At 41.2% G+C, this 27,872-nt stretch overlaps 1 protein-coding gene across 4 annotated transcripts in view; it reads right to left on the bottom strand.

Moving 5' to 3' along the window:
• The window catches only part of bcl9l (bcl9 like), a 44,283-nt gene extending 34,787 nt beyond the window's left edge, over window positions 1-9,496 (bottom strand). For all 4 annotated transcript variants that reach the window (XM_078245899.1, XM_078245896.1, XM_078245902.1 and 1 more), the window contains exon 1: window positions 9,163-9,496. The gene's annotated coding sequence lies outside the window, so the exon portion shown is untranslated. The remainder of the gene's footprint in view (window positions 1-9,162) is intronic.
• Window positions 9,497-27,872: the final 18,376 nt, after the last annotated feature.

The raw sequence follows: 27,872 nt of genomic DNA, 5'->3' as shown, positions 1-27,872 counted from the left end.
TTCACCCTGTGTGTTCAGGTGTCTGTTTTAGCTACAGAGTGAGGCATCGCACTTCTATCCCATCTTTGTTGGGAGGCGCACATGCGCAGTAGCTGGGTAAGGATCACATCATCTAGCGCTTTGTTTCTACAACTTCAGTAGTACAAGGCAGGATTAGCCGGGAGACTTCTTCTAAACAAGAGCACACTTCCAACCTTGCGTGGAATACCTGCAGAACAGGGAAATGCAAGTAGTTCTTTTGTAGATTAAGGTGAACTAGTGTGTGTTGTAGTAGGGCTGCGCGATATTCTGTTTCATCGTCTACATCGCGATGTGGGACAGTGCACACTGCACGCGATAGTCGCATCGCACGACGTTGCGATGTTGACACTACAACTTCTTTGCTGCTTGATAAAAAAGTAAACTTTCACCGTTGTCCTTTTCCATGATTGTTACCGGCCGACCCTTCCCCTTTAACGTAACGTTAGTCCGACGGGGGTGGGGGTGGGGGGTTGTTATGGGAAGTGAGGCTCTTCCGTGTGTAGAAAAGTACCGGCAGCCGCTGACACAGTGATGCACATGCTTTTCCATGGGTAGTGAAGCTACAGTAGTCAGTGTTTGATGTTCGCTGCAAAGACAAACTAAATCACCTGATTAATGTAATCGCGACATAACCCTGGCCATTTTTCACCGCAGAAATGGCTAAAGCTAACATAGTTAGCCTGAAGAAACAAGGCGTCTGTCCCAACTAACGTTATGGTTGGGAGCTGCGACGCTGGAAACGTAACACTAATCTACAACAGCAGTCTGTTTCTGATATAATGTAATTTACACTGATTTAAGTGCTCTTGGATACACAGTTTGTTGTAAGAGTGTGACATGCAGGCTCTGCATGCACAGCAGACCAACAATCATGATCAATTTTAATCAGTTTATCAAACAACCAAAGCAGGCCCCGCTAGTCGACCACAACCTGACATTTAGAGGAAACAACATGCATGCATTATTAATATCATTCACTTTAGCCTGGATTGATATTATATGAATACAATGGTGTCATGTCAGTCAACCAGTGTACTTCTTCCTAATTTCCCTCTCCAAAATCACTTCAGAAGAATAATCACAGCGCTTACTTGCTTTGGTTTTTGTAAAGCATTAAAGTTCAACAAAGACTGGTTCACATAAGAACATTTCCTTTTTCATTTTCTTTGTAGATGCACTCCCCTACAAAATCACCCCAGTAGTTGAGAATGATTTAGCATTTCTAAATAGGGCTATTTATGTCCTCTTGTAAAAATTTGTCTTTTTTTCATATCGCAATATATATCGCAGGGGGAAAAAATATCACAATGTAAGTTTTTTTCCAATATCGTGCAGGCCTGTGTTGTAGCAGTGTTTTGCCATTCAGAACGAGCTAGCATGCTACGGTTAGCCAGCTCGTTTCGGCTAGTGACGTAAAAAGCCGTGCCGATTTTGAACAGCTCACCCGGAGACTGAAGGGAGGACACATTCAGAAACCGTATCTCGCTCAAAACAGCATGGATGTGTATGGAAGCACCAGAGACACAAAATAACACCCCAAATCCCAGAAAAAGCGTTGTTTTTTTTTTCATAATATGGGCACTTTAAAACTGACTGTTGTTGATCTGAAATAAAAGACAGATTCAGCAACTGCATAGCCTATTTCTCGCATAAAATGTTTTCACAAACACATTTCGGTGAACTACTTTCATAAAAATAAGAGATTGTTTTCCAAACGAGCTGCCATTATGATCCGTTTTGAAATCCGGGAGCCCCAAGTTTTAGCGTTCGTCCAATCAGGTGCAGCCACGGCGGCTGTAGGAGGGTGTAGCCTGTTTTCTTTGCTTGTCAGTGGTCAAAGTGAAGAGAAACTGATAACTGCTAGTGGTGCACTAAACACATTACACATATTGGGTGACAGAAAGAACTACAATTAGAGAAAATTGACACAAGTTGCACCTAACTTAAGACATGTCCCTAAAAAAAAAAAAATATTATATATATATATATATATATATAAAAAAGATAGTTTCGATAGTAGCCTACCAAAACTATAAAAACAATTAGTAGTAGAAGAAAGGAAAGTGTCCCGAGCTGAAGCAATGGTGCAAGCTGGGAAAAGACTTTAAATGGAGAAGAGATGAAAGAAAGCCAAAGAAAGAGGAAAATTTACCTGGATGAAGAAAGCATACTTGTAATTATTGCAATGGGTATAAACAAGATGGGAATTTACCTCCAGATCATCAAAGTGTTAGCACATGTTTGGCCTTTGCTGGCTAATTTACAGTATACTCTAACAGACACTTTGTAAAGTAACCAACCGCAAATTAAAAGTGGTGTTCTTTTCTAAAAACGTATTTGTTGGGTAAATTAGTATCACATACCAACTGTAAGTTATGGTAGGATTAGAAAAGCATAGGACAAGAATGCTTAAGAGGATAGACGTGGTGACAAACGAAAGCATCCAGTAGAATCCCAGCTAGAGTTAACAAGTTCACCAGTGCATTCTATATATGTAAAACAATTTGCAATACACTGCTTAGAGGGAACATTGGTATCCACTGTTAAAAGAATGTTTAAGTGTTGTGTATCGATTCTACACCAGCACTTGCCCTTACGGTTCTTTGAAGCAGAAAATGTCAGTTTCTTGGTAACAAGCACTTCTAGTCCTGCTAAGGGTTACAGTGGTGTGAAAAAGTGTTTGCCCCCCTTCCTCATTTCCTGTTCCTTTGCATGTTTGTCACACTTAAGTGTTTCGGAACATCAAACCAATTTAAACAAATAGTCAAGGACAACACAAGTAAACACAAAATGCAATTTGTAAATGAAGGTGTTAATTATTAAAGGTGAAAAAAAAATCCAAACCATCATGGCCCTGTGTGAAAAAAGTGATTGCCCCCTAAACCTAATAACTGGTTGGGCCACCCTTAGCAGCAACAACTGCAACCAAGCGTTTGCGATAACGTGCAATGAGGCTTTTACAGCGTCCTGGAGGAATTTTGGCCCACTCATCTTTGCAGAATTGTCCTAATTCAGTTACATTAGAGGGTTTTTCGAGCATGAACGGCCTTTTTAAGGTCATACCACAACATCTCAATAGGATTCAGGTCAGGACTTTGGCTAGGCCACTCCAAAGTCTTCATTTAGTTTTTCTTCAGCCATTCGGTGGTGGACTTGCTGGTGTGTTTAGGATCATTGTCCTGCTGCAGAACCCAAGTTCGTTTCAGCTTGAGTACACGAACAGATGGTCGGACATTCTCCTTCAGGATCTCTTGGTAGACAGCAGAATTCATAGTTCCTTTTATCACGGCAAGTCTTCCAGGTCCTGAAGCAGCAAAACAGCCCCAGACCATCACACTACCACCACCATATTTTACAGTTGGTATAATGTTCTTTTATGAAATGCAGTGTTCCTTCTACGCCAGATATACTTGGACACACACCTTCCAAAGAGTTCCACTTTTGTCTCATCGGTCCACAGAATGTTGTCCCAAAAGTCTTGGGGATCATCAAGATGTGTTCTGGAGAAATTGAGACAAGCTTTGATGTTCTTTTTGCTCAGCAGTGGTTTTCTCCTTGGAACTCTGCCATGCAGGCCATTTTTGCCCAGTCTTTTCCTGATGGTGGAGGCATGAGCGCTGACCTTAACTGAGGCAAGTGAGGCCTGCAGTTCTTTGGGACGTTGTTGTGGGGTCTTTTGTGACCTCTTGGATGAGTCGTCGCTGCGCTCTTGGGGGTAATTTTGGGCGGCCGGCCACTCCTGGGAAGGTTCACCACTGTTCCATGTCTTCGCCATTTGTGGATAATGGCTCTCACTGTGGTTCGCTGGATTCCCAAAGCTTTGGAAATGGCTTTATAACCCTTTCCAGACTGATAGATCTCAATTACTTTCTTTCTCAATTGTTCCTGAATTTCTTTGGGTCTCGGCATGATGTGTAGCTTTTAAGGATCTTCTGGTGGACCTTACTGTGTCAAGCAGCTCCTATTTAAGTGATGCCTTGATTGTGAACAGGTGTGGCAATAATCAGGCCTGGGTGTGGCTAGAGAAATTGAACTCAGGTGTGGACAACCACAGTTATAGTATGTTTTAACAAGGGGGGCAATCACTTTTTCACACAGGGCCATGATGGTTTGGATTTTTTTTCTCCTTTAATAATAAACACCTTCATTTACAAATTGCATTTTGTGTTTACTTGTGTTGTCCTTGACTTTTGTTTAAATTGGTTTGATGTTCGAAACACTTAAGTGTGACAAACATGCAAAGGAACAGGAAATGAGGAAGGGGGGCAAACACTTTTTCACACCACTGTATATGAATGGTTACCTGAATGGCAATGTCATGTGCTCTGTTCAAAACAATGGGGTTGGTTTTGGTTGTACGAAGCACCACCAGCCTCTACTGGGGGCCTTTAAAATATGTGTTTGCTTTGGTAAAGGGCTATATCTACCAGGTTTTTTTGTGTATTAGTTAGATTTTTGGCTTCCTAGCCTACAGTGTTTGCCAAAGAACACACACTGTTACCATTATGAAATACTGCTTGACCGCTCTAAAGCAGCTTTGAGCTGATCAGTCTGAGCATGTGCAATAAATGCATAAAAGCATCATGCGATCGCAGAATCCTCCAAATTATTTTAGGATAAGGTGATGAAAATCCAGCTGATATTGAGGGAGCCTAGATCCAGATACTCAAGTTTTGGAAGCTAAGTACACTCACTTAAAGGATTATTAGGAACACCATTCTAATACTGTGTTTGACCCCCTTTCGCCTTCAGAACTGCCATAATTCTTTGTGGCACTGATTCAACAAGGTGCTGGAAGCATTCTTTAGAAATGTTGGCCCATATTGCTAGGATAGTATCCCCCCCACACCATTACACCACCACCAGCCTGCCCAGTGGTAACAAGGCATGACGGATCCATGTTCTCATTCTGTTTATGCCAAATTCTGACTCTACCATCTGAATGTCTCAACAGAAATTGAGACTCATCAGACCAGGCAACATTTTCCAGTCTTCCGTCCAATTTTGGTGAGCTCATGCAAATTGTAGCCTCATTTTCCTATTTTTAGGATAGCACCCTCGTGAATTAGCCCACTGTTGCTAACGTACATTCATAAATCCTACATAACATCGTCCATACCCACAGGACATCAGACTTACTTATTGATGCACAGCAGTGTCCATAAACTTCCAATGAGGGGAGAAGGGAAAGCGTGATAGCGTTCCACGTTAACGCCTTTTCTCTCTCAACTACCGCTTGCTGATACGTTACTAGTCCAGGTAGAGCGAGCTAATGCTGACTGGGAGAGAGACAGACTGTATCACTAACAGCCAATCCAGTCAGCTCAAAGGGATGGTCTTTTTCACAAAAAGGTTGCACGTAAGGGGGAAGAAAAGTAGCTTCCACTTATGCGGCCCTATGTTGCACCCTGCGCAGCACAGTGCAAAGCCCCACGCAAGTGTCTTTGCTAGTTTAAGACCGACGCAGTTGTCTATTTCCCGTCCAGCGCCCGCGACTAGGATTAGTGTGTGTCTGACAGGGTGGGGGGGCATCACGATGGTGGCTCTCTATCGTGATGTCAGCCAGCCATCGTCCATCGGCACAACCCTAATTCAGACCAGCCCGTCTGGCACCGACAACCATGCCACGCTCAAAGTTGCTTAGATCACCGTTCTTTCCCATTCTGACATTAAGTTTGGAATTCAGGAGATTGTCTAGACCTGGACCACACCCCTAAATGCATTGAAGCAGCTGTCATGTGATTGGTTGATTAGATAATTGCATTAACGAGAAATGTAACAGGTGTTCCTAATAATCCTTTAGGTGAGTGTATTTTGATATGAGTCACTTTAAAATGCAATGTGACGGGCAGTCACAGTGAGCATGACAGTCTCGACATCCTCAACAAGTTTTGTTTATTATCTCAAACGTGAAAAATGTGATGCCAACTCTAAGTTCCCACTTTGTTTATGCAGACTTAGCTTACCCAATTCTAGGGGGGGGTGTGTGTGTTGGAGGGGGGAGAGATGTCGATACAGCATAGTATCACGATATTTTCTGTCGCTGCTTGACAATCCCATAAAATGGAAGTGAAAAGAGAAAAAACTGAAAATTATCTTTTCAGATGAAACCGATGTTGACAAAGTTTGCTTTTGAGGACATCATTTGAAATTGGGAAAAATTTGAAGTTGGAAAAAAGGTAATAAATTGCAATATGTTTAAAATCGCAATAATATCGTGACATAAGTATCGTGATGATATCGTATCGCGGGGCCTCTGATAATTCCCAACCCCTACAGTTCACCCAATTTGTTCATAATATTGTTCAAAAGCTTTGATGATTGGTTAGATCTGATCAGAGCTCAGGCCTCATGGGGAAAAAGGAACGTGGGCTTTTTGGTCACCAAGCCTGTGATCACACCTACAGTTGGTTTTGTATCTGGAAAAGTTTAATTTGATGCATTTTTTTCTGTTTGAGTCAAAACTCAAACCAGATTCAAACTTGTAAACAAAAGTCAGACAGACCCACAAGTATCTCATTTATTGGATATTAGGACAATTTGGCAGTGTGACGGCAGTCAAAACAAATCAAGATTCCTCTCCCTGTAACCATGAAGGGTACACTCGGCTCTGCTCTTTACTAAATCGCACAACTCCTTGTGTTCGTATCAGCTTTGAACACGTAAGGAAACATCTTAATATACAGTAAGCATCCACTGAGACTCAATTTGTTACACAAGGCTTTCCAAGCATAAGTAACTGCTGACAAACAGAGGTGAACATCTGTCCTATTGCGCCCATGAAACAGTGTACAGTATCTGAGGGTTAAATCCTGTATGCATGTTGCTTGTAAAGGGACTAAGGATTGCATGCTCACAAGGTCCCAGTGTTTTTTGGTACACACCTGAGTTCAAATGGCATTGTTCTCATCTGACCGGACCAACTCATGTTAAAGAGCCTGAAGACACCGCCTGGTGTGACTAAATATATGAATGTATACTGAAAGGTTGAGGACCAGCAACAGTGTGGACTGAGTACTTTTTGTCTGCAAAGCCTGCATGCAAAGTATGCAAAAGATAAGCACAGAGAAAAGGCACAGAACCGCAACAGATACTGCGACATTAATGTTAAGCGTAACGCAAGTATCATAAAATGCTTGGTCTAAATGCTTTTTAGGGATTGCTTTTTTTTCCGATAGGCCTACAGAGTCCAGTACTTAAGTGTCTCAGTATATTCTGTCGTGTGGAAACGTTCTCAATATCGCATTATTCTTTCATAGCTCACCTTAGCAGTGCTCCCTGTAACTCACCCCAAAGTTCTCAGATCACCTAACCAGATAAGAAACACTTTGTCAGCAGCTCACCATATATGTCTCTGCTTGCACTGGAGCTGTCTGTGTGAACATGCATTGGCTGACACGTGCATATTCCTTCAAATCAAACTCTGGACAAAACAAACGAGCCAGGAAATAGACTTTTCACTCACACCGAGAATGTGTCAAGCAATAGATGCAGGCTCACATTTTGCGCTCCTCCTACAATTATACACACATTAGCCTTCTTGCTGTTACAGGAAGACTGGTTTATCATCACCTGTTCTGACATGGGTTTCATCCAAGTACAGAGTACACAATTGATTACTAAAATATCAGTTGGTAAAGTGATGAGCACTGGATGGACTAAAAACTAAATTTGGTCTATCAAGCCCTGACACGCTAGATTACGTTTTCATCATTATCCACTACAACCTCATTTACAGGGACCCCTCAGGACAAAACACAAAGGCTACAAGAACAAAAGCACAAAATAAAACTTGCATGCAGGCCTACAGGTGGGCGTGGACTGTACTTAAAAAAAAAAAAAAAAAAAAAATAAAAAAACACAGCCAGAAAAAAAGAAGATGCTCTGAACTCAGAGATATCTCACTTCCAGTGAAAAGCAACGCACAGTGTACTGTAGCCCTGTAAGACAATTCGGCTCAAGTTGCAAACTCTGTTAGGTGCTATATATAGCTCACCAGGATATTGTAGATACACAAACAGCACGAAGCGCCTGTGCACACACACGCACAGGCTGTGTAGCAAAGGAGAAATAAACTGTATTATCTCTCTCTCTCTCTCTGTGATCAGGTTAAAGTGCAGCATTATCACACCATATTCAACAGGCTGAACTGACTGAGCAGGGTCATCTTGTTGTCTTAAGGTTACTGCATTGAGACCACACACACACACACACAGGAAGAAAGAGACAGGAAAAAGGGTGTGTGTGAGAAAGAGCACTTCACATACTGTATGACAGCGTTTAGCTATATAACTACAATCCTAATAGTGGTAAGGGTCATTACAACATACGTTCTCACAACAAACTTCAACAAACATAACGTTTTAGTTGTCGGACATAAACTTAGCTTGACGTCCAGCTGCACAGTATGCTTTAATGTGTTTAACTGAATCACAGCGGGGCAGGAAATGCCTATTAAAATAACACGTTTTTAAATTACACAGAGATATAAGTGGTTTCCATTACAGCTAACGTTGACTACGGTAACAATAAAGAGGCAAATAATGTTAAGCAGCGGCAATATTAACAGCATGTTAGTCTCCACATGCCCACGCTGAGTCTGTGTTGAAGTGACAAGCAACGTTATCGTTACGCAGTCTGTCTGTCACCCTGCTGAACACAGTTTAGCTGCTTAGCACAAAACCATGCAAATGCTGCATCTGTCAGATTAGCTTCCTGGCAAGCTAATTTTAGTAATTTACACATTATGGATTTACATGTTCTGACACGTGAAAACACCAAAGTCGAGCAAGCACCGTATTCTCGTTAGGAGAATTTAAGGACACATGCCCCTGGTGTGAACCCCGGCGCTCACGAGTGGAGACTTGCTGCGCCAGCCAGGTCCACGGGCTAACTTAGCATGCTAATTCATGTCTTCGCTAGGCTACTTGCTTGTATACTGACGTTGCCGTAGCACACATCTGCAAGCGAACCAATGCTAGCTAACGGGATTTGAACTTTGTTATTGGCTTGCTAGCGACCCAAAGACTTCATTAAAAGAAGAGAAAGTTATAGTCCACACGTACGGAAGACAGCTCCGAAATAGGCAAACAGCTAGCGTGCTTCGGCAGTGACAGTGTTTTGAAATGCTGTGTACTCTACCTGGTGTGTGAGATCAGAAGAGGCCGATGTCAGGACTGACGGCCAGTCGACATTCCCCGGAGTAGCCGCCGCCGCCGCCACTGCTTGCTCCGTTCGCCGTAACGTTACCACTGCGCAAGATGGTCCCGATGTTTGATAAGAAATGAGCTAGTGCAGTTTGACGGGAGGTTAAGCTGGGGATAAATAACACGGCGTATCTAGGTTGAAGTTTCGGTCGAAATCAGGGGACGCGTCACCTTGCAGCGGTTCATGACTCCCACTATTCAAGATGTAGAAGGGCAGGACGTTGCATTTCTCTGCGAGTCCCTATCACTCCCAGCCGCTGACAATAATTATTGTGGCCACACGGGCATTCATGTCACTGTAGGATACTGATATGTCATACTGGACTTCTGTGCTGGCTGAGAGTCGCATTTTTATTAGGATTATATGAATGGCAATGTCAATCACTTCAAAAATGATTAATATTCTTTATAATATGTTGTTTAGATGATGGTGATGTCAACACCCTGAAATAAAATGTTGTCTTTTAGACTTAAAATGCACTCTAGGTGCCTTTCCTTAAACTTCAGTCAATAAAATAGCAGATGAGTGTGTGTGTGTTTTATTTCCATCTAATTAGGTCTATCTGATCCAGCGAATCACTCTTTACATCTCAGACAACATTTCTATTGGACACCATACTGCAGTACATTTCGAATTCAAAGAGGAAGTAAATCAGAAACGCTCTAAACTGAGCTCAGACGCTTCAAGGTTTGGGGGGGGGATGCATTATAAAGTTACTCGGAGTGGAGATCCAGTTGTTGCACTGTTAAACCTGCTCCCTTTTCAGTTGAATACTCCCTCTGGTGGTATGGGTAGCATAAGATTGGCCCGGCAACATATATCCTCAAGTGAACCTGGGATAACCTTTCTTGCAAATATAGCCTACTGACAGTGTTTTTAAATTGAGATGGGAGTTTAAGTAATGTTTCATACAATTTGTTACCTAGGACAAGCTGATAGAGCACATGCGTTTTTTTTCTGCAGCAATATTTACAGTTAAGAACAGGCTTGGCTATATCTAGGAGCAGCATAAGACGTGATACCTTTCCGGTGCTGGCTCCCACTTAGCCCTACCAAAGTAACTGCCATAATCAATGGACCATGAGACATTGTTCAGGCAGAGAGTACATCTCATATGCTTTTCTTGTCCAGATGTTGCAAGAATTTGCACCTGCAACAGTTGCTTCTCTAGTATGTTTTTAGACCATCCACAATGGAGGGATTTCTCTTTTTTGTTGCTGAAAGGATGAATAAGAAACCCTGATTTATTTATCTTTTTAATCAGGCAACCAATTGCATATTAGGCAAGGAGACATAAGTCATAAATCACAGAGGAGGGAGCTGCAATGATTTATACTGAGAGGTAGAGGAATAAAACACAAATCTACAGTGGACTGGATGCGTGTCAGAATAGAGCAGTGTAAATAATCACAAACCTTGCTGAGACTTCCTGACCTGCGGACATGGAGCGAGAGCAGTCAGACGGGTCTGAGTCGTGAAGGAGACCCACCACTGTCTTCATGACCTTCTCCTTCCAGACGAGGCAGAAAGGACTGGCATTAATCAGCCGAGGAAGCGCCATCACACCTGTTGGCATTAGACATCTATAATCATTGAGTAATTAAATAGCTGAAGATTTTAGTTATGCCACTGGGCAGAGATATGCACTCTACATTATTCTGTCATGATATGCCAAATCAGAAGGGAAATAAGCCCAGATAAGCTTTTTTGTTTTATGGTTATTTGACACGAGGTATGTTTTTTTTTCTTCTTTTTTTCTTTAATTTGTGTATGCTTTTTTTCGTAGACGCACTAAATGCCAATCGAGTATTTCTTTTATTTGAAAGAAAGTATACAAAAAAGTGGGGCTCTAGACATCACTCCTGCCAAATAGAGCAGCCTGGGAATATTTAAGAACGAATACAACAGCCAGCAGACAGAGTATGCTGCATTTTTTATTGTATGATGAAAATGCAAAAAGATGCTGTGAATTCTACCCCAGCGTCCCTGTCCCCCCCTCTGAGATATGTTTTATCTGAGTCCATTATTCTCTGCTGGTTTACGGCAAGCAGAGGAATGAGCTAAATTAGGTGAGGAAATGAGAGGAGAGGAGGAATTGGGAGCCCGGTATTTGGAGTGAAAGAAAATGAAACAGAGGAGGAAGGTCAAGAGAACATAAGAAAGGAGCAGTGTGGAATGAGAGAGAGGAGGGAGATAGAGAGAGTGAGACAGAGAGGATGAGAAAGTGAAACTATGTTGTCATGGAAACTGGCATGGACCTGAAGAGCAAAACAAGAATGTAAATTGGTTTACCCTTAGGGAATGTGATGGTGCTACAGGGAAGAAATAAGCAGAGAGATGGATTTAAGAGAGGACCTTCCATAACAGTGAATGCAAATAAAGAGATTTGAAACCAAAATAAATGTATATAAGTAATGATGATGACAACATTATGGATATTTAAATGTAGAGGCATATATTAAGCCTCTGCATGTATAATGTATCAGTTTGTGAGTTTGTGTAGAGGTCAGTGTGAGTGTGTGAATTACTAATATGGCTACTAAAATGACTTGTGGCTCGGCTACTGCTGCATTTTATTTCTAAAGGTGGCCATTTAGTGATGGAGATGCATGTAAGCCCTCTCACACTTTTCATACATCATTGCAATAGTGAAAATAGAAGAGAGGACAACCTTAAAGGACAGGAAAAACGACAATGAATACATAAAATGAAATTAACAGACAATGGGTAAGACAATGAGAACTACGGCTTCACGTGAAAGCAAGTCTATAGCCTACAAATGGGTTTTAAGAAGTGATTTCAAAGAAAAAAGAAATGTATATAAGTAATGATGATGACAACATTATGGATATTTAAATGTAGAGGCATATATTAAGCCTCTGCATGTATAATGTATCAGTTTGTGAGTTTGTGTAGAGGTCAGTGTGTGTGTGTGAATTACTAATATGGGTAAACAACTTGTGCTGCATTTTATTTCAACAGGTTGACATTTAGTGATGGAGATGCACGTAAGCCCCCTACTCACACTTTTCATTCAAGAATCTTAAACATAACGGGATTCAAGCCTCCTTTTTTAGAAAGCCACCTGTCAGAGCAAAAAAAGCAAAGGTTATTCTGTACCTCATCCTCATGTTACCTCTCACCTGTGGTCTCCCCCCCCCCCACACTGCCAAAGCCTTTGCCGGCACTTTGCTCGCAAACATTCCTCTTTCAGCCGACTGCTGGAATCCTATCATCGGATCTGATTTTAGTTGGCTAGAGATGATAGGAATGCTGCCAAGAAACTAATGGTTTCCGTGGTGACAAACACTACCCCGGCCATTGTGTGTAGCAATGTAGGATGTCAAGTCCCTCACCTACAATCTCTACCAGCGCTTTCAGAGTGAGAACAGCATGTGCTCAACATACAAAAGTGTAGGTGCTCTTGTACAAAAGTATTATACTATATGCCCACACGTGGCACATAGTACCAAAAAGAACACTTTCATTTATGTAGCCTCCATGTTGAAATGTTTTCATGTTGATTTTCACCCATAATAGTTGCAGAAAAGGCTGTGCACTAATGTATGCATGCAATAAATTACACATTACATATAAGACAAGAAAAGAATTGGCACAGAAGGTGCATGTCAAATACAGGACTTGAGAGCCAGTTTAGACACAATGAACACGGAAATGACATACTACACTGAAACACTGTAGCACTCTTGACATACAATACTGTCATTATCGGTCATAATCCTAACTATTTCAAACAGAAATGGATCAACTTGAGAATGCAGTGAAGCACAAAACAAAGTGACAACGATGCAGCAGTGGCTGACATTGATATATAGCTTGAATAACCAGCAGCCATGTGCAGATGTGTTAGTGTGTTCAGTCAGTCTGACACCGTGTGTGTGTGTGTGTGTGTGTGTGTGTGTGTATGTGTGAGAGAGAGAGAGAGAGAGAGAGAGAGAGCATAATTGTAATTGGGGAGAGGCGGTTGCCGTGGCAGCTGGTGCAGGCACTGATGCACAGGAGCGGTATCAGCAGGTGGTTTCCCAGATGGCCAAAGTCAGCAACAATCACATTTTCCTCTTGCTCTTACTTTAAAATCATGCAGGTCTTTGATGGAGGGCAGCCAGCAGACACAGACATGACAAATTGCAGAGAAAGGGCGGAGGCACAGCCAGACCTAGCAGTGATGGGTGCTAGGGATGTGGACAATTTGCTGTGACATGATAATCAGAATCTGAATCAGCTTTAATAGCCAAGCAAGTCTGAACACACAAAGGAATTTGACTCCGGTTTGGTATTGCTTTCAGAATCACTGTACAGCTAAAACAAAGACAGCGAGCTGAACAAAGATAAACAGAAATATTTGATTGTTATGAACAGATAGAAGTATGTACAGTATATAAAAAGTGCATATACACATAAAGACAATAGGGCAAATTGTGCTGGAATGAAATAAAAAATGATTGCTTATATACATGAGGTAGGTGGTAATAATTAAAAGAAAGTTTACAAAGTGCACATACAAATCAATACACATACAGTAGATACACATCATTGTAAAAATAAAAGATAGGACAACTTTAAAGGACAGGAAAAACGACAATGAATAATTGAAAATGGAAGGAAATGAACAGGTGATAGGATCAAAAGATGATTAAAAAGACAACATTACATAGAAGCAAGTCTACACAAATGTGTTTTAAGAAGTGATTTTTTAAGGTCCTTCCAAACCTAGGTGCCCTGATGGAGAGGGCACCATCACTTTCTGGTTTTCAGCCTCAACTCTGGAACGGTTCGAAAAATCTGAAATCAGAATCCGAAAAATGGATTAATCGCCAAGTAAGTAGCATTTACGAGGAATTTGCCTTGGCTGTTGGTGCATACATGAACATATTAAACATGAATATGAAATAAACAAACAATAAATACAGAAACACATAACACATACATATTTCACATTAAGAGAAAAGAGGCTGTATGGATGTGCAAAAAAATGCTGAGGGATGTGCAAAAGTTCAGGATATATAGAATGTGCAGAGGACATGTATATAGTCCAGGATGTAGGATTAAGATTCAAGAAGGGCCCCACCCTAGGATCTGATCTGCGAACAGGCTCATATGGGGTCGGCATTTTGATGTATGTTTGACAGATATTTACATGTTTACCGTATGTATTTGATACTATAAAATATATAATTGACTGAAAGGTGGGTGCTTGGTGTTGCAGGGTTATTGCACAGGGAATGATCCTGACACTATGGACTGGAGTTAAGTGTTTACTGCAGTGCCGGGCCTGGCCTGTGGGAAGAAGCTGTTTCTGTGTCTGCTAGTTTTGGCGTACAGTGTTCTGTAGCCAGCTGGACTTGTAGGCCCTTATATTGTTGGGTAGTTTAATTTATAATAAAACATCGTAATTTATAAACTGCATGTGTTTTCTGTGCAAAAAGCTTAATTTCTAAAGTAACTAGTAACTAAAGCTGTCAGATTAATGTAGTGGAGTAAATATTTCTCTCTGAAATGTAGCGGAGTAGAAGTAGAAAGTGGCATGAAAAGAAAAGACTCAAGTAAAGTACGTCAACATTTGGACTTAAGTACAGTACTTAGTAAATGTACTTGGTTACATTCCACCACTGTCTGTAGCGCCTACCAGAGGGGAGGAGGTGGACTAGTCTTCAATGATGTTACCTGCCCGTTTCCTGACTCTGGAGGAGCGCCAATGATTTTCTCCGCAGTCCTGACTGTCCGTTACAGTCTGTTCCTGTCCTGTTGGGTGGCCGATCCAAACCACACAGTGATGGACGCAGCAGAGAACACGCTGCCAGTGTCGAGACACAAAGAGCATCTTTCAGTCAAACCCATCTGAGGGTTGTGATGTATTGAATTGACTAAACTGTGTACACAGAGGAGCCAGTTGAGGTGGTTTGGGCATCTGGTAGGTAAGGCATCTGGATGTGTTCCAGGCACGTCCAGCTGGGAGGAAAAAGACCCAGGACTAGGTGGAGGGATTATATCTCCAACCTGGCCTGGGAACGCCTCGGATCCCCAGTCGGAGCTGGTTAATGTGCCTCGGGAAAGGGAAGTTTGGGGTCCCCTGCTAGAGCTGCTGCCCCGCGACCCGACACCGGATAAAGAGGACGAAGATGGATGGATGGATGGATGGATGGATGATGGATGGATGGATGGATGGATGGTGTACACAAGGCAGTACTGATGATTACCAGGGGCAGATGAGCATATGGGTTCATGTGGAAGTCGAACTCTTCTTCATAGTCTTGTTTGTGTTGTGATCAAGGCTGTTGGCACACATACCCATGTGGCCAATTATTTGCAGTAGATGGCCACCTTGTTGACTTGGATTAGGTCCAGGTAGGAGGTCAATTAAGGTAATGTTTAGTTGGGTAGCTTGGGTTCGGTGAGTATCACACTGACAGCAAAGTGCTCATTAAAACACAATAACACAAAGGTTCAAATTGTGTCTCCCTCATTGGCATTGGATGGGACAAACAAAAATACTAAAGCTAGACAAATAACTGATCTAATTGAGAAACAAACAACGGTGAAAAAAGTATTCAGATCCTCTACTTAAGAACAAGTACTAATACCACACTGTAAAAAAAAAATACTACTAAGTAAAAGTCCTGCGTTCAAAATGTTACTTAAGTAAAAGTCTGCAAGTATCATCAGGAAAATGTACTTAAAGTACTAAAAGTAAAAGTACTCAATGAAGAAACATCCTCCCATTTTAGAAAGTGTAAAGGATCCAAACATTTAAAATAAAACATCAGATTTTATAAACTACATGTGTTTTGTGTACAAAACTCTTAATGTGTAAAGTAACTAGTAACTAAAGCTGTCAGATGAATGTAGTGGAGTAAAGAGTACAATATTTCTCTCTGAAATGTAGCGGAGTACAAGTAGAACGTGGCATGAAAAGACTTAAGTAAAATACGGTGTTTTAAATGTGTACTTGAGTACAGTACTTGAGTAAATGTACTTAGTTACATTCCACCGCTGCATTGCAGTCAGTTAAAATAAATGCTGCTCTTGTTTTATCTTACTGGTGGTCAGAGTAAGGGAAAACAGGAGCAGACAGTAGATGGCAGTAGAGTTACTCTGATGAATTTTAATCACGGTCCCCGTCATTCACCGTTGCCTTGGTTTAGTGTCGGCTTTGCTTTACACAAGCACAGGTATGACTCACAGAAAAGCACAAGAACAGTTAGGGCTTTAAGAATGTTCACATCCCACTCCAGATGTCTTTTAAAAGCTGGCAAATCCAGATGTTCCATATATTGTATAAACTGCCAGTTGGGTGCTGTGTTGGCAGAATATTCCTAATCCTCTGCAACATAGTCCAACTGCACAGAATTGTTTCGTCCTGGGTTAATGCACAAACGTATGTTTCTTCTGTGGATAAAAGTAACTGCTAGTCCACAAACTTATATTAAACACATGAAAGAAAAAAGGTGAAAGTAAAAGGAAAGCTAAAAAGTTCCCAAACTTTTTCACTTCAAGTACCCCTGAAGTGACACAAAATAGACTCGGACCCCCATTTGACAAGATTTTGTCCCAGGGCCCCCACCTGATAGGATTTTGGCTTTTAGATGTGTTATTACAGAAAGAGTATGAAACCCATAACCAGTGGTTGAATGTAACTAAGTACATTTACTCAAGTACTGTACTTAAAGGTCCAATGTGTTGGAATTTCTCCCATCTAGCGTTGAGATCATATATCCTAATCAACTCTCTCGCGCCACGCAGTTCAAAGTACGTATCACAGCTACGGTAGCCTTCACGCTTCAAAAAGCCGGTCTCTTTCTCTTTTCAATATCCTTTTTCTTTTTCTGGGCGAAGAAGACTCCTGTTCCTGAAATTTGGATTTTGAATACGTGTGGTGCTCCATGTTTCCTTCTTCAAACTTGCCGGGGCAGTTCATGCAAATGCAAATGTGAAACTTCAAGCAAAAAGGAATACTTGGAATTGATGGTGGAGGTAAATATTCATAAAAAAGGACAAGTTTGTGAACAGGCAACACAGATTTTGATAATGAACAACTAAAGACGTTACACACTGGACCTTTAAGTACAAATGTTGAGGTACTTGTACTTTACTTGAGTCTTTTCTTTTCATGCCACTTTCTACTTCTACTCTGCTACATTTCAGAGAGAAATATTGTACTTTTTACTCTTTAGTTACTAGTTACTTTACACATTAAGATTTCTGCACACAAAACACATGTAGTTTATAAAATCTGATGTTTTATTATAAATGAAACTAACCAACAATATAAGGGCCTACAAGTCCAGCTGAAATGATTAGACCATTAAACACACAACTGTTTGGATCCTTTACTCTTTCTACAATGGGAGGATGTTTCTGCATTGAATACTTTTATTTTTAATACTTGAAGTATTTTTTGAAGCATTTTCCTGGTGATACTTACAGACTTTTACTTAAGTTACATTTTGAACGCAGGACTTTTACTTGTAACAGAGTATTTTTACAGTGTGGTATTTTTACAGAAGTAAAGGATCTGAATACTTCTTCCAGCCCTACCCATGACCAAACTAGTCATACATTCTGTCATTGTGTTACTCATGGATGGAATTATAGTGAAATGAACCCCCTGGAACCTTCCTCTCGGACCCCACTTTTGGAACCACTGGTCTAATGTACCGTCAACACTGGAAATGTTTCATTTTTATATATCATAATTACACTAATAAGCAGACTCAAACGGAATCTGCAGATTTTTTTCTCTCACAGTTTTCAGCAGTGATCCAAAATGAAAATCTGTGGAATTAAGCAGTCTGTGTTTCTGCTTGTGGTGGAGACGTGTTAACATTCAGAGTTTCATTTGAATTTTTTTCTTTTAATCTCCGGAAAAATCTGCAAAATTCTGCGTCGGCAGCATAGACTGTATAATATTAATGGACAACGCATCCGCGGAAGTGCCTTAAACCTGCATTCTATCTGAATTCCAGCAGGGGGAGACACGTGCGGTTGCAAAAGGAGGTCGGTTTCTGTAGAAGTCTATGAGAAAGTGATGCACTTCTGACTTGATTTATTACCTCAGTAAACATTTTCATAATGAGTTTATGGTCTCAGTCGCTAGTTTTAAGTCTTCTGCAACACAGAATGATGTTCATTTTTTGAATTATGGTCTCGTTGATTTTAAAATCGGCGATAAAGCAGGGAATGTTTTAGGCCGGGGCTATGATGTGATTGCCAGTGAAAGTGTGTAACGTAACGTAGATTGTAAGTAGCTCCTCCCTCACTCCTCCCTCTCGTCTAAAATCGTCACATCCGCAACCAGGACGGCAAACTCGACGACAGATAGCAGATCTCCACAAACCAACAGGTGATGTCACACATGCTCTGTCCATTAATATACAGTCTGGTCTGCAGACTCAGTGTGGCCCTGCTAATAAGTAACGTTTTATTAACTCAACGCAGATTAATCTGATTAATCTGCACATATATCACTCATATCACTGCACAATAATGTGGAACATCCGACCAGTTGCAACTGTGTGTATTTCCATTTGTAAGGGTCTGGGAGACACAGGGCAGGCCATGCCATATGAAGTTTAAAGGGGCCACATGAGGTGAGGTCCTGCACTATTTGTGAATTGAAGCTTGGCCCTAAAAAGATTATGGGGACTGGAGGTGTTGCTGTGACCTTTTTGTAAAGCTCTGAAAGCCTGGCCCAGCCCGCTCAGCTCTCCAACAAACACAGTGAGTGTAGACGTACACATGGCAGTGACTCCCTTTGAAACAGCCAGAGCTCCAAACAATCTGGATCCTATTAAATCCTTTTGTCTCTCTCCCATTCTCCCCTCCTGGTTGTGCTGTCTGTTTTGACTTTGTGTTATTCATATTCCCCCCCCTCTATCTTTAGCATCCCACAATGCATTGCGTCGAGACTGCCGGGCAGATGTTTTTTCGTGGTGCTGAACCATATGAGTATCAGGGTAGAGAAATGCTAGGCAAACTCGGACACTGAACATAAAGCTGGGGAATAATCCTTAACATTTGATCATTTAATGTTTAATGTTTGTATGACATTTCTTTTGTGCTGTAAAACTACACAGAGCTGTGAAAAGAGACAACCATCTTGTTCTATTGATCCTATAGCAGAAATCCTCGCCCCCAAACCCACATGACAGACCAGCTGGCTGAGAGCGGCCTCATCTGGAACTGCCATCAGTCGCTTGTTAAATGCAGTGTGCGAGAGGAAGGGGGGAGGGGGACATGGCAGCATGCAATCACAGCCAATCCATAAGCATACACTGGGAACTGTGCGCACAAGCTCGGGTCACAGAGCAGTTTGTTTAGTGTGTGTGTGTGTGTGTGTGTGTGTGTGTGTGTGTGTGTGTGTGTGTGTGTGTGCGTGCGTGCGTGTGTGCGTGCGTGGGTGTATGTGGGCTACATGCCGATGCTGGACCAGACCGTGATATAGAATCTTTGCTCCACTCCTCTCTCTCTCTCTTTCTCTCTCTCTCTCTCTCTCTCTGAATCCTGTCTTGGTAATTGATCCCAGACTGGACATTTGAGTTGCCAGCAGCGATTCATATCGTTTTTATCTTTCAGACAAGTCCTCTACTGCTTCCAGATGGGGGAAGGCACTCCGGGGTTCAAGTTTGTTTTAAAAAAAAAAAATGTAATGCTTTAATGTCTTTACCTTACAACAACCATGCAGCGAGAGGAGAAAGCTACAACCGGTCACATACTTGCGTGTCACTCTGTAAAACCCATAGGCCATGTGTAGACAGTTTCTTTCTCTCTGCCGGTGTTTGTTTACCTGGCTACTGTATGTGTGAATGGAAGCATACCAGCGCCAGTGTCAGTGGTTTTGGAAAAGGTGTGAGGTTATGGAACAGATCCGCGTCTCTGAGTACGGCTTCGTGTTGCCATGTGTGTGCAAACTTGAGCTGCTGATGAAAGTATTCACACAGTATCCTCATCTATTCTTTTATATTTCACCTTTAGGGCACATTCAACTTCAATATAAGATGGTGTTGTGTCTGAACATTGTTCTGCACAAACCCAGTCCTCCAGTATGCACGCCTGCAAAAAGGACCGTAACTCCACCATTCTAGATGTAACTCTTCATACATGTCTAAGTGGTAATCCACACTGGGAAACAATTATATTATCCATTCAAAGATCAAAGTTTCAAAAAATGAAAGAATATACACACTTTGAATGAATGAATATATTCATTTTCCAACACTGACAACGCAAGTCTCGTTCCACTCACAAGATTCCTAGGGTCCAAATAATGAGAAATGACTGACCTCTTTACGGTCACCTTTCCCACCCGAAAAGCTCTCATGACCTCCTTCATATAAGCAGAAACCACTTCAGAATGAGCAAGTATCCATTTTAGAAGCTTGTAAAGTAGCTGAAGGGAACAGACAGATGAGAGGGATTGATGAGGGTTTTAACCTCTGTCTTACATGGAAACATCTGTCACATGTTACACTGAGGTGTTTGAGATTATGGGAAACTGTCCCGCCGAGTCATGAATACCAGTGGGTTGTTCCTCTAACATCATTTTTTAATGTATAGATCTGGGTAGACCTGTACTTTAAGCCATATTTCATTGTATAGAGTGAAATGACCAATATATAACCACATTGTGGATATTTATTAACAATATGGTTATAATGTACAATTAGTTTCAGAGGCTATAAGGATTAGCTTTTAGCTTCTAACTGGAGTTCAAAACAATAAACTGGTGGCTAAAGCCAGCTATTTAGCCATTAACTTTTCTTTTTTAAATTCATAAAATACTGCAATAAACCATGCAGCCTCTTTATAACGTTAATCAGCTACATGGCAATTATAACGCAGCAGAATTATAAGCACCTCCATATCCAGGGCTTTAACTGACACCCTCCAACCCGCCAAATGCGGCCCAAAAAGATGCTAGAATGAATAGCTGGGGATGCGGGGAGGGGCCCATAGAAAATGCCTTTCTACAGGGCCCAGAATTTTGTGCTACGCACCTTAATGATGCGACAAGTCAGTGTTGCCAGATTGGTCTGTTTTCCACCTAGAAATTTGGGCGGTTTTGTGTGTGTTTGGCTTAGAAACGTAATCTTTGTTTAACTGGCAACATTGCTTGTAGTTGTAATCCTACATTTTCCAATAACCACTATGTTGTGACATGTCATACAACCATTGGCTTTGTGCGTGTGCCGTATCGATTACGACGCTCGATGGTGTTTTAAGCCCCTACCGTCGACTTCAAGGCACTTAACCCTAACCTTAACGCTGCGCTGCCTGGAAGACGACGCTGGAGGTTTAAAACACCAAACACCAATTACGAGCCGCGCTGAAACGGAGAAGACAAACGGAATGGCGCAAAACAAACCAGAGGAGCTGAAATGAAAGTAAAGTTAGTTAGGAGAAAAACAAACAAACATGGCTAGTGGAAAATCTGATTGGCTGGTGACTTTAAAAATCTACTAGCCGTGTTGGCTGGTGATCAAACAAGTTCATTTAAAGTGCTGTCCATATCTGATTTGAGTCTTCAGCTAATTGAGCCACTGTTGGCTGCGTGTGTCAACATCAGTGTAAAAAAAGTTTTTTCTACATGATGCATCAGTTTGAATTAAAACCAATGGAACAAAGTCTCTCTATACTGTATGCTGGAAAGATTAGGTCTATCCTCCTTCCACTCACTCAAAGTGACTATGAAGCTTAAATACTAGAGATACATTTCTTCTTGTTGCCAAATAAAAAGTGATTTCATTACTGTTATTTCCCAGCAACAGCATCGGCTGCATTTCATAAATATGTCAGCGCAAAGACTAATCACCAGTTGTAGAGGTTAAGATTGAGCCAACAGACGGGTGGAGTATTACAAACACACATTAGCAGCATGGGAGTTAGGAGCTGACTTGATGTTAGCTGAGATCATAGTTGGTTCCATTAAGCCATTATAGATTACAGACATATTTATTCCTCTAAGGTTTCAAAACTCTGTAGCCTGAAGGCATGTTGTTAGGTCCAGAAAGTCACAGGAACAATAATAATTAATGCGAAGTTAGTGTGAACTTGAGTGTGATTCCATTTAACCCTTGCGTTGTCTTTGGGTCAAATTTGACCCGTTTTCAAGGTTTCTTTATCAGAAATATGTGCTGCCATTCAAAATAATAAAATGGTTTCAAAACAGTATCCTGACTAAACATTGACATATACCAGTCTGTGATAATCCGTCAACATATATTCATCTCATCCTCACTACATAATTCAAAATGTGTGCTTATTTTACTCCAAAATGAGGTATAATTTCATGTACAGTAAGTGAGGTTTATTGACCATAAATTCAAAAATAGGTGTGAGACTAGTGGTAATGAGTAGTGGGTGTGGCAGTAGTGGGTGTGGCAGTAGTGGGTGTGGCAGTAGCTCAGTCCGTAGGGAGTTGGGTTGGGAACCGAAGGTTCAAGTCATTGTACGGACCAAAGTACGGAGTACGGAGCAAGGCTTGGGTGAGAATGGGTGAGAATGTGCTGGTGTATGTGTGTGTGTATATATATATATATATATATATATATATATATATATATATATATATATATATATATATATACATATTTATCTTTTTACTCTATGCTGCTATTTGGGGAGGATGGCTCCAACAGAATTCCGTTGTACTGCATTATGACAATAAAGATCTATCTATCTATCTATCTATCTATCTATCTATCTATCTATCTATCTATCTATCTATTTCCCCACTGGGGATCAATAAAAAGTAAAAAATAAAATAAAAAAAAAAAAGTTGGCTAGAAGGTGTAAAATAGATTTGGGTGATAATTTATAATTCAAGCTTTATAATTGGGCAAAACAGACCGGGTGAAGGACAACAAGTGCATGGTCGACGGGAACACAACACAAAGGTTAAGAGAATGGAAGAAGCTCTTAATGATTTGAATTATATTTTGATGCATTTTAATATAAAATATTCAATCTGCATGTAAGGCAAACTCTTGTAGGATACCGACTGAGAAACTCTGCTGTGTCACATTTCTGCCACTCTTGAATCAGCGAGCATGGTGCCAGCCAGCATCCGGCACATTATCCCCCCCCACACACACACACACACACACTTTACAAATTAGTGGTGTGCTCGTAAATTACACACGTTATGTGTTTTGCTAGAAGACGAAGGAGTTAAACAATGTTTGACAACTCCATTACACCAGTGGAAACCAGATAGTAATTTCACTGTCATGTTTGAAGCATTTTTGAAGCTAATTTTCGGTTTCAGGGAAACGTCTCGACATTGACATTGTCAGCATGCCACAGTGTTGGCTTCTGTTGAGTCCGATAATTTACTGTCGTACATCTGGTGATAAATTGGATAATAATACAAAGTGTTTCCCAAATGCTGTAGTATAAACAGTTTGAAGAAGAAAATAAAGGGTCACAGTGACAATTAAATATGTCATCTGACACTGAAGGGAAACTAATTAAGTTAGCCTATCTGCCCATAGCTATTTAAGCACCTGCGTTGCTGCCTGTTTGAGCCAATTTACCACTAATCATTATGCACACTTAACGTCACTGCTAATCATTTTTGAAAGCATGCTACAGTTTTAAGTTTCTGAACTGTGCTTTTACCATCTTCAAGGTATGCCCATTAGTTCCATTCATTTCTGAACACGGTGAAAAACTATATGCAAAGGCTTTCAACTTTGACCTAATCCATCACAGTGAACATTAGTTAGTTGTCATCCAAAAAATGTAAGCATAAAGTATTAAAGGTGCTGTAGGTAGGATTGTGAAGATCCAGGACTTAGCCAAAAAATTTGAACATCGACAACTTCTCAATCCCTCCCCCCTTTCAAATAAAGCCCAAAACGTCTCCTAAGCCCCTCCCCCCACAAGGGGAATGAATGTATGTCCACGAGCAGTGATTGACACGCAGTTAGACACCCCTCTGGCCCTGATTGGTGCATCTGAACAGGGAGCGGTGGATTTTTGCAAATCTCACTACAGGCTGTAGGTGGGGCCAGAAGAGCTGGATTTATTTTAAATGACCTGCTTCATGTAGTTCTACTGGAACATAGGCTCAGTTTCAGCAAATATGACAAAAAGTTAGTTTTATAAGTCTTACCTGCTGCACCTTTAAGCAACATTCAAGACGTGAGATCAATACTTTATAACTCTGTGATGATTGTCATGAAGTATGGAAATTATTGGCAACAACAAACATGATATAACATGCTAATTAGTTTAGTAGGCATGTTTGTTTTACTACAGACAGAGCCAGCTGTTTCCCTCTGTTTCCAGTATTTATGCTAAGCTAAGCTAGCCAGCGGCTGGCTGTAGCTTCATATTTAGTATAAAGATACTGGAGTGGTACCAATCTTTTCATCCAACTCTCGACAAGAAAGCATAAGAGCGTATTTCCCAAAATGTTGAACTGTTCCCTTAAAACATGCAACGACACCAGCACAAACACATTTAACAATGGACACCATTGTTAAATGGACAACTATTTGCACTATTTTTCAAGCCGTTTGATAATAGAATGCCTAAAAATCTGTACATAATTTCGGAAAACACGATAGTTGCTGTTGTTACTGTTCTCCAACTATCTTCATCATTCTGAAACCAGAACACAGCAAATGTTGAGAGGATGACTTATTTTCACTTCTGCCTCCTAAAGAGTTACTATTTAAAGTTATCTAACCTAGATAGTGTAAGAATTCGGCGTAAACAGCATGACTGATCTTGAAACCTATTTTTAGTAGAGTTCACAGAATGAACAGCGCTATTTCCTCAGTAATGGAGCTCAGCGCAAATTCTTTCAGGAAGACTTCTAAATAACTTCAATCACCACTATCTCTTCCTAAAAGTATTCAGCTGTTAAGAGGCGTTTACTTTTCAGTAAACCAACCAAAATTGGCCACAAAAATCATGATCCAATCACAGCATGACATCGTGCTTTAAATGTCTTCTCCTTTCTTGCTATCAGCTGTCTTTTCAGGCAAACGTGTCATCATTGTCAACCACGGCAACCTGAGTCCCTTTTCGGAAGACAGCTCCTTCGTTCGGTCTCCAGGTACCTTCTCCACCATCACCAGTGTCTAGGCTCCATCGGGGGGAATATGTCTGGCTTCTCTACCCCTTTAAAATATTTTTAATGATGGAGTCTAATCCCCAAAGACTCTGTACATTTCATATTATGCTTATGTACAATACATCTTTGCAACAAAGTCTCTGATTGAAATAGGACTATTGCTACGTTCATTGTCCAGTCCGGTCACAGAGACTGAGGGGAAATGACACAAAGTTGAAGTCTTTAAAAAAAAACTAAAAGATTCAGGGCTTTTGAGAAAACATTCAGAGCTTGAGCCCCTGGTTGTCCCTTTTTACAATATTCACATTTCGTGGTAGTAATGTCTAAGAAAACTTGCTGGCGTCACTGTGCCCTATAGGCTTCATAAAACACACCAGTAAAACCACCAGATGAAATATTCATTGAGAAAACCACTTTGTCAACGTTTCTCTCCTAATCTGATATGATGACATTCCGACTAAATGAACTGAAGCAGAGAAGGAGCAGCCCAAAAAGCCTAAAGCACTGGATTATAGCATGTTCCTCTAGTTCTCTGCCCTCAGCTGCCATGGGACACTCTGGAAAACAAAGAGGCCTATGACAGACCACCTGCTCAGAGAGGATTGTGGATATGAGCTACTGTACACTAAACAGCTGAACCAGGAGCAGAGTGAGGGTCCCATGGGGAGAAAGGCTGGAGCAGGATGTGGGACGGGGTCCAGACCAGTGGTGGAATGTAACTAAGTACATTTACTCCAGTACTGTACTTAAGTCCATTAGTTGAGGTACTTGTACTTTACTTGAGTCTTTTCTTTTCATGCCACTTTCTACTTCTACTCTGCTACATTTCAGAGATAAATATTGTACTTTTTACTCCACTACATTCATCTGACAGCTTTACTTACTAGTTACTTTACACATTAAGATTTCTACACACAAAACACATGTAGTTTATAAAATCTGATGTTTTATTATAAATGAAACTAGCCAACAATACAGTATAAGGGCCTACAAGTCCAGCTGAGATGATTAGACCATTAAACACACAACTGTTTGGATCCCTTACATTACACCCCGTACTTTTACTTTGACTTTTTTATTTTTCTAATGATACCATAGACTGTATAATATTAATGAACAAAAGCATCCGGTTTGGCGAAGTGCTGCAAATGCGGAAGTGCCTTAAACCTGCATTCTATCTGAATTCCAGCAGGGGGAGACACGTGCGGTTCCAAAAGGAGGTCGGTTTCTGTAGAAGTCTATGAGAAAGTGACGCACTTCTCACTTGATTTATTACCTCAGTAAACATTTTCATAATGAGTTTATGGTCTCAGTTGCTAGTTTTAGGTCTTCTGCAACACAGAATGATGTTCATTTTTTTTTTATTTTGGTCTCGTCGGCGAAAAAGCGGGTGTTGTTTTAGGGTGTGGCTATGATGTGATTGCCAGTGAAAGTGTGTAACTTAACGTAGATTGTAAGTAGCTCCTCCCTCACTCCTCCCTGTCGTCTAAAATCGTCACATCCGCAACCAGGATGGCTGCGCCTGTAATGGCAAACTCGACGACTCATAGCAGATCTCCACAAACCAACGGGTGACGTCACACATGCTCTGTCCATTAATATTAATATATGTCGAATCACGAACGCTGTGTTTGAGCTATGTTACTGGTTACTGGTTGCACGGTGTTCGTCGTTCGACTGGTCATGACTGTTATCCAAGATGGCGGCCGCATGTAAACATTAACACTACTGACTTTATAATCTATCTTTGTAATAAACTGTCTGTAGACTTACAAAGTTCTCAATGCTGCAGTTTGCATGTAGGGAACCTCATTATGCTACCGTTTAAGTCTGGTGCTATTTTGAGCCTTGTTAGTGGTGTAGAAATAGAGCTTTACCCTGTGCCCGAAAGCTAGCGTTAGCAGCTAACCCCGGTTTGCGGTAGCTAGGTTTCAAGCTACAGACACATTCGATTAGCATGAAAACAGATCCCAGAGAGCGTTCGACTCAGTACACAGATGCTATTAACCCCTAGGTTCATTTTGCACCAGAATTGTCCTTTATGTAACATTTTCAATGCAGGACTATCACTTGTAACAGAGTTTTTATACACTGTGGTATTAGTACTTTTACTGCAGTAAAGGATCTGAATACTTCTTCCACCACTGGTCCAGACAGCGTGGTCATGTGGGAATGGTTGCCAAGGTGGTGGCTGCATGTGGCATATCTGCTCCCCAGATCCTGATGGACAGTGGTCAAGTCTGCGCTCAGTACATAAATACTCCACGCTACATTAGCCGCCAAAGCCTTTCCACATGTTGTTTGCAGAAGGCCTCTTCGGTACTTAAACCCCAATCCCCATCTGGCTCTTTCCAGGTCAGCTCATCCAGGACTTCACACACGCTCTCTGACATGTACCTGCTTTCTGCTTCACCAGAGAGAGAGAGAGAGAGAGAGAGAGAAAGAGAGTGCCAGGCCCTCTGTAGTCCTGTGGTTCACATACCCAACCTAGCATGTCGCAAGCTCCACTCACACTAGCACATTGTAAGAAAGAGACCACAGT

Source organism: Sander vitreus, chromosome 3, assembly GCF_031162955.1.
Source record: "Sander vitreus isolate 19-12246 chromosome 3, sanVit1, whole genome shotgun sequence".
In the NCBI taxonomy this organism is placed as follows: Eukaryota; Metazoa; Chordata; class Actinopteri; order Perciformes; family Percidae; genus Sander; species Sander vitreus.
The sequence above is the reverse complement of the archived record's forward strand: the minus strand, read 5'-3'. Positions and strand labels throughout refer to the sequence as shown.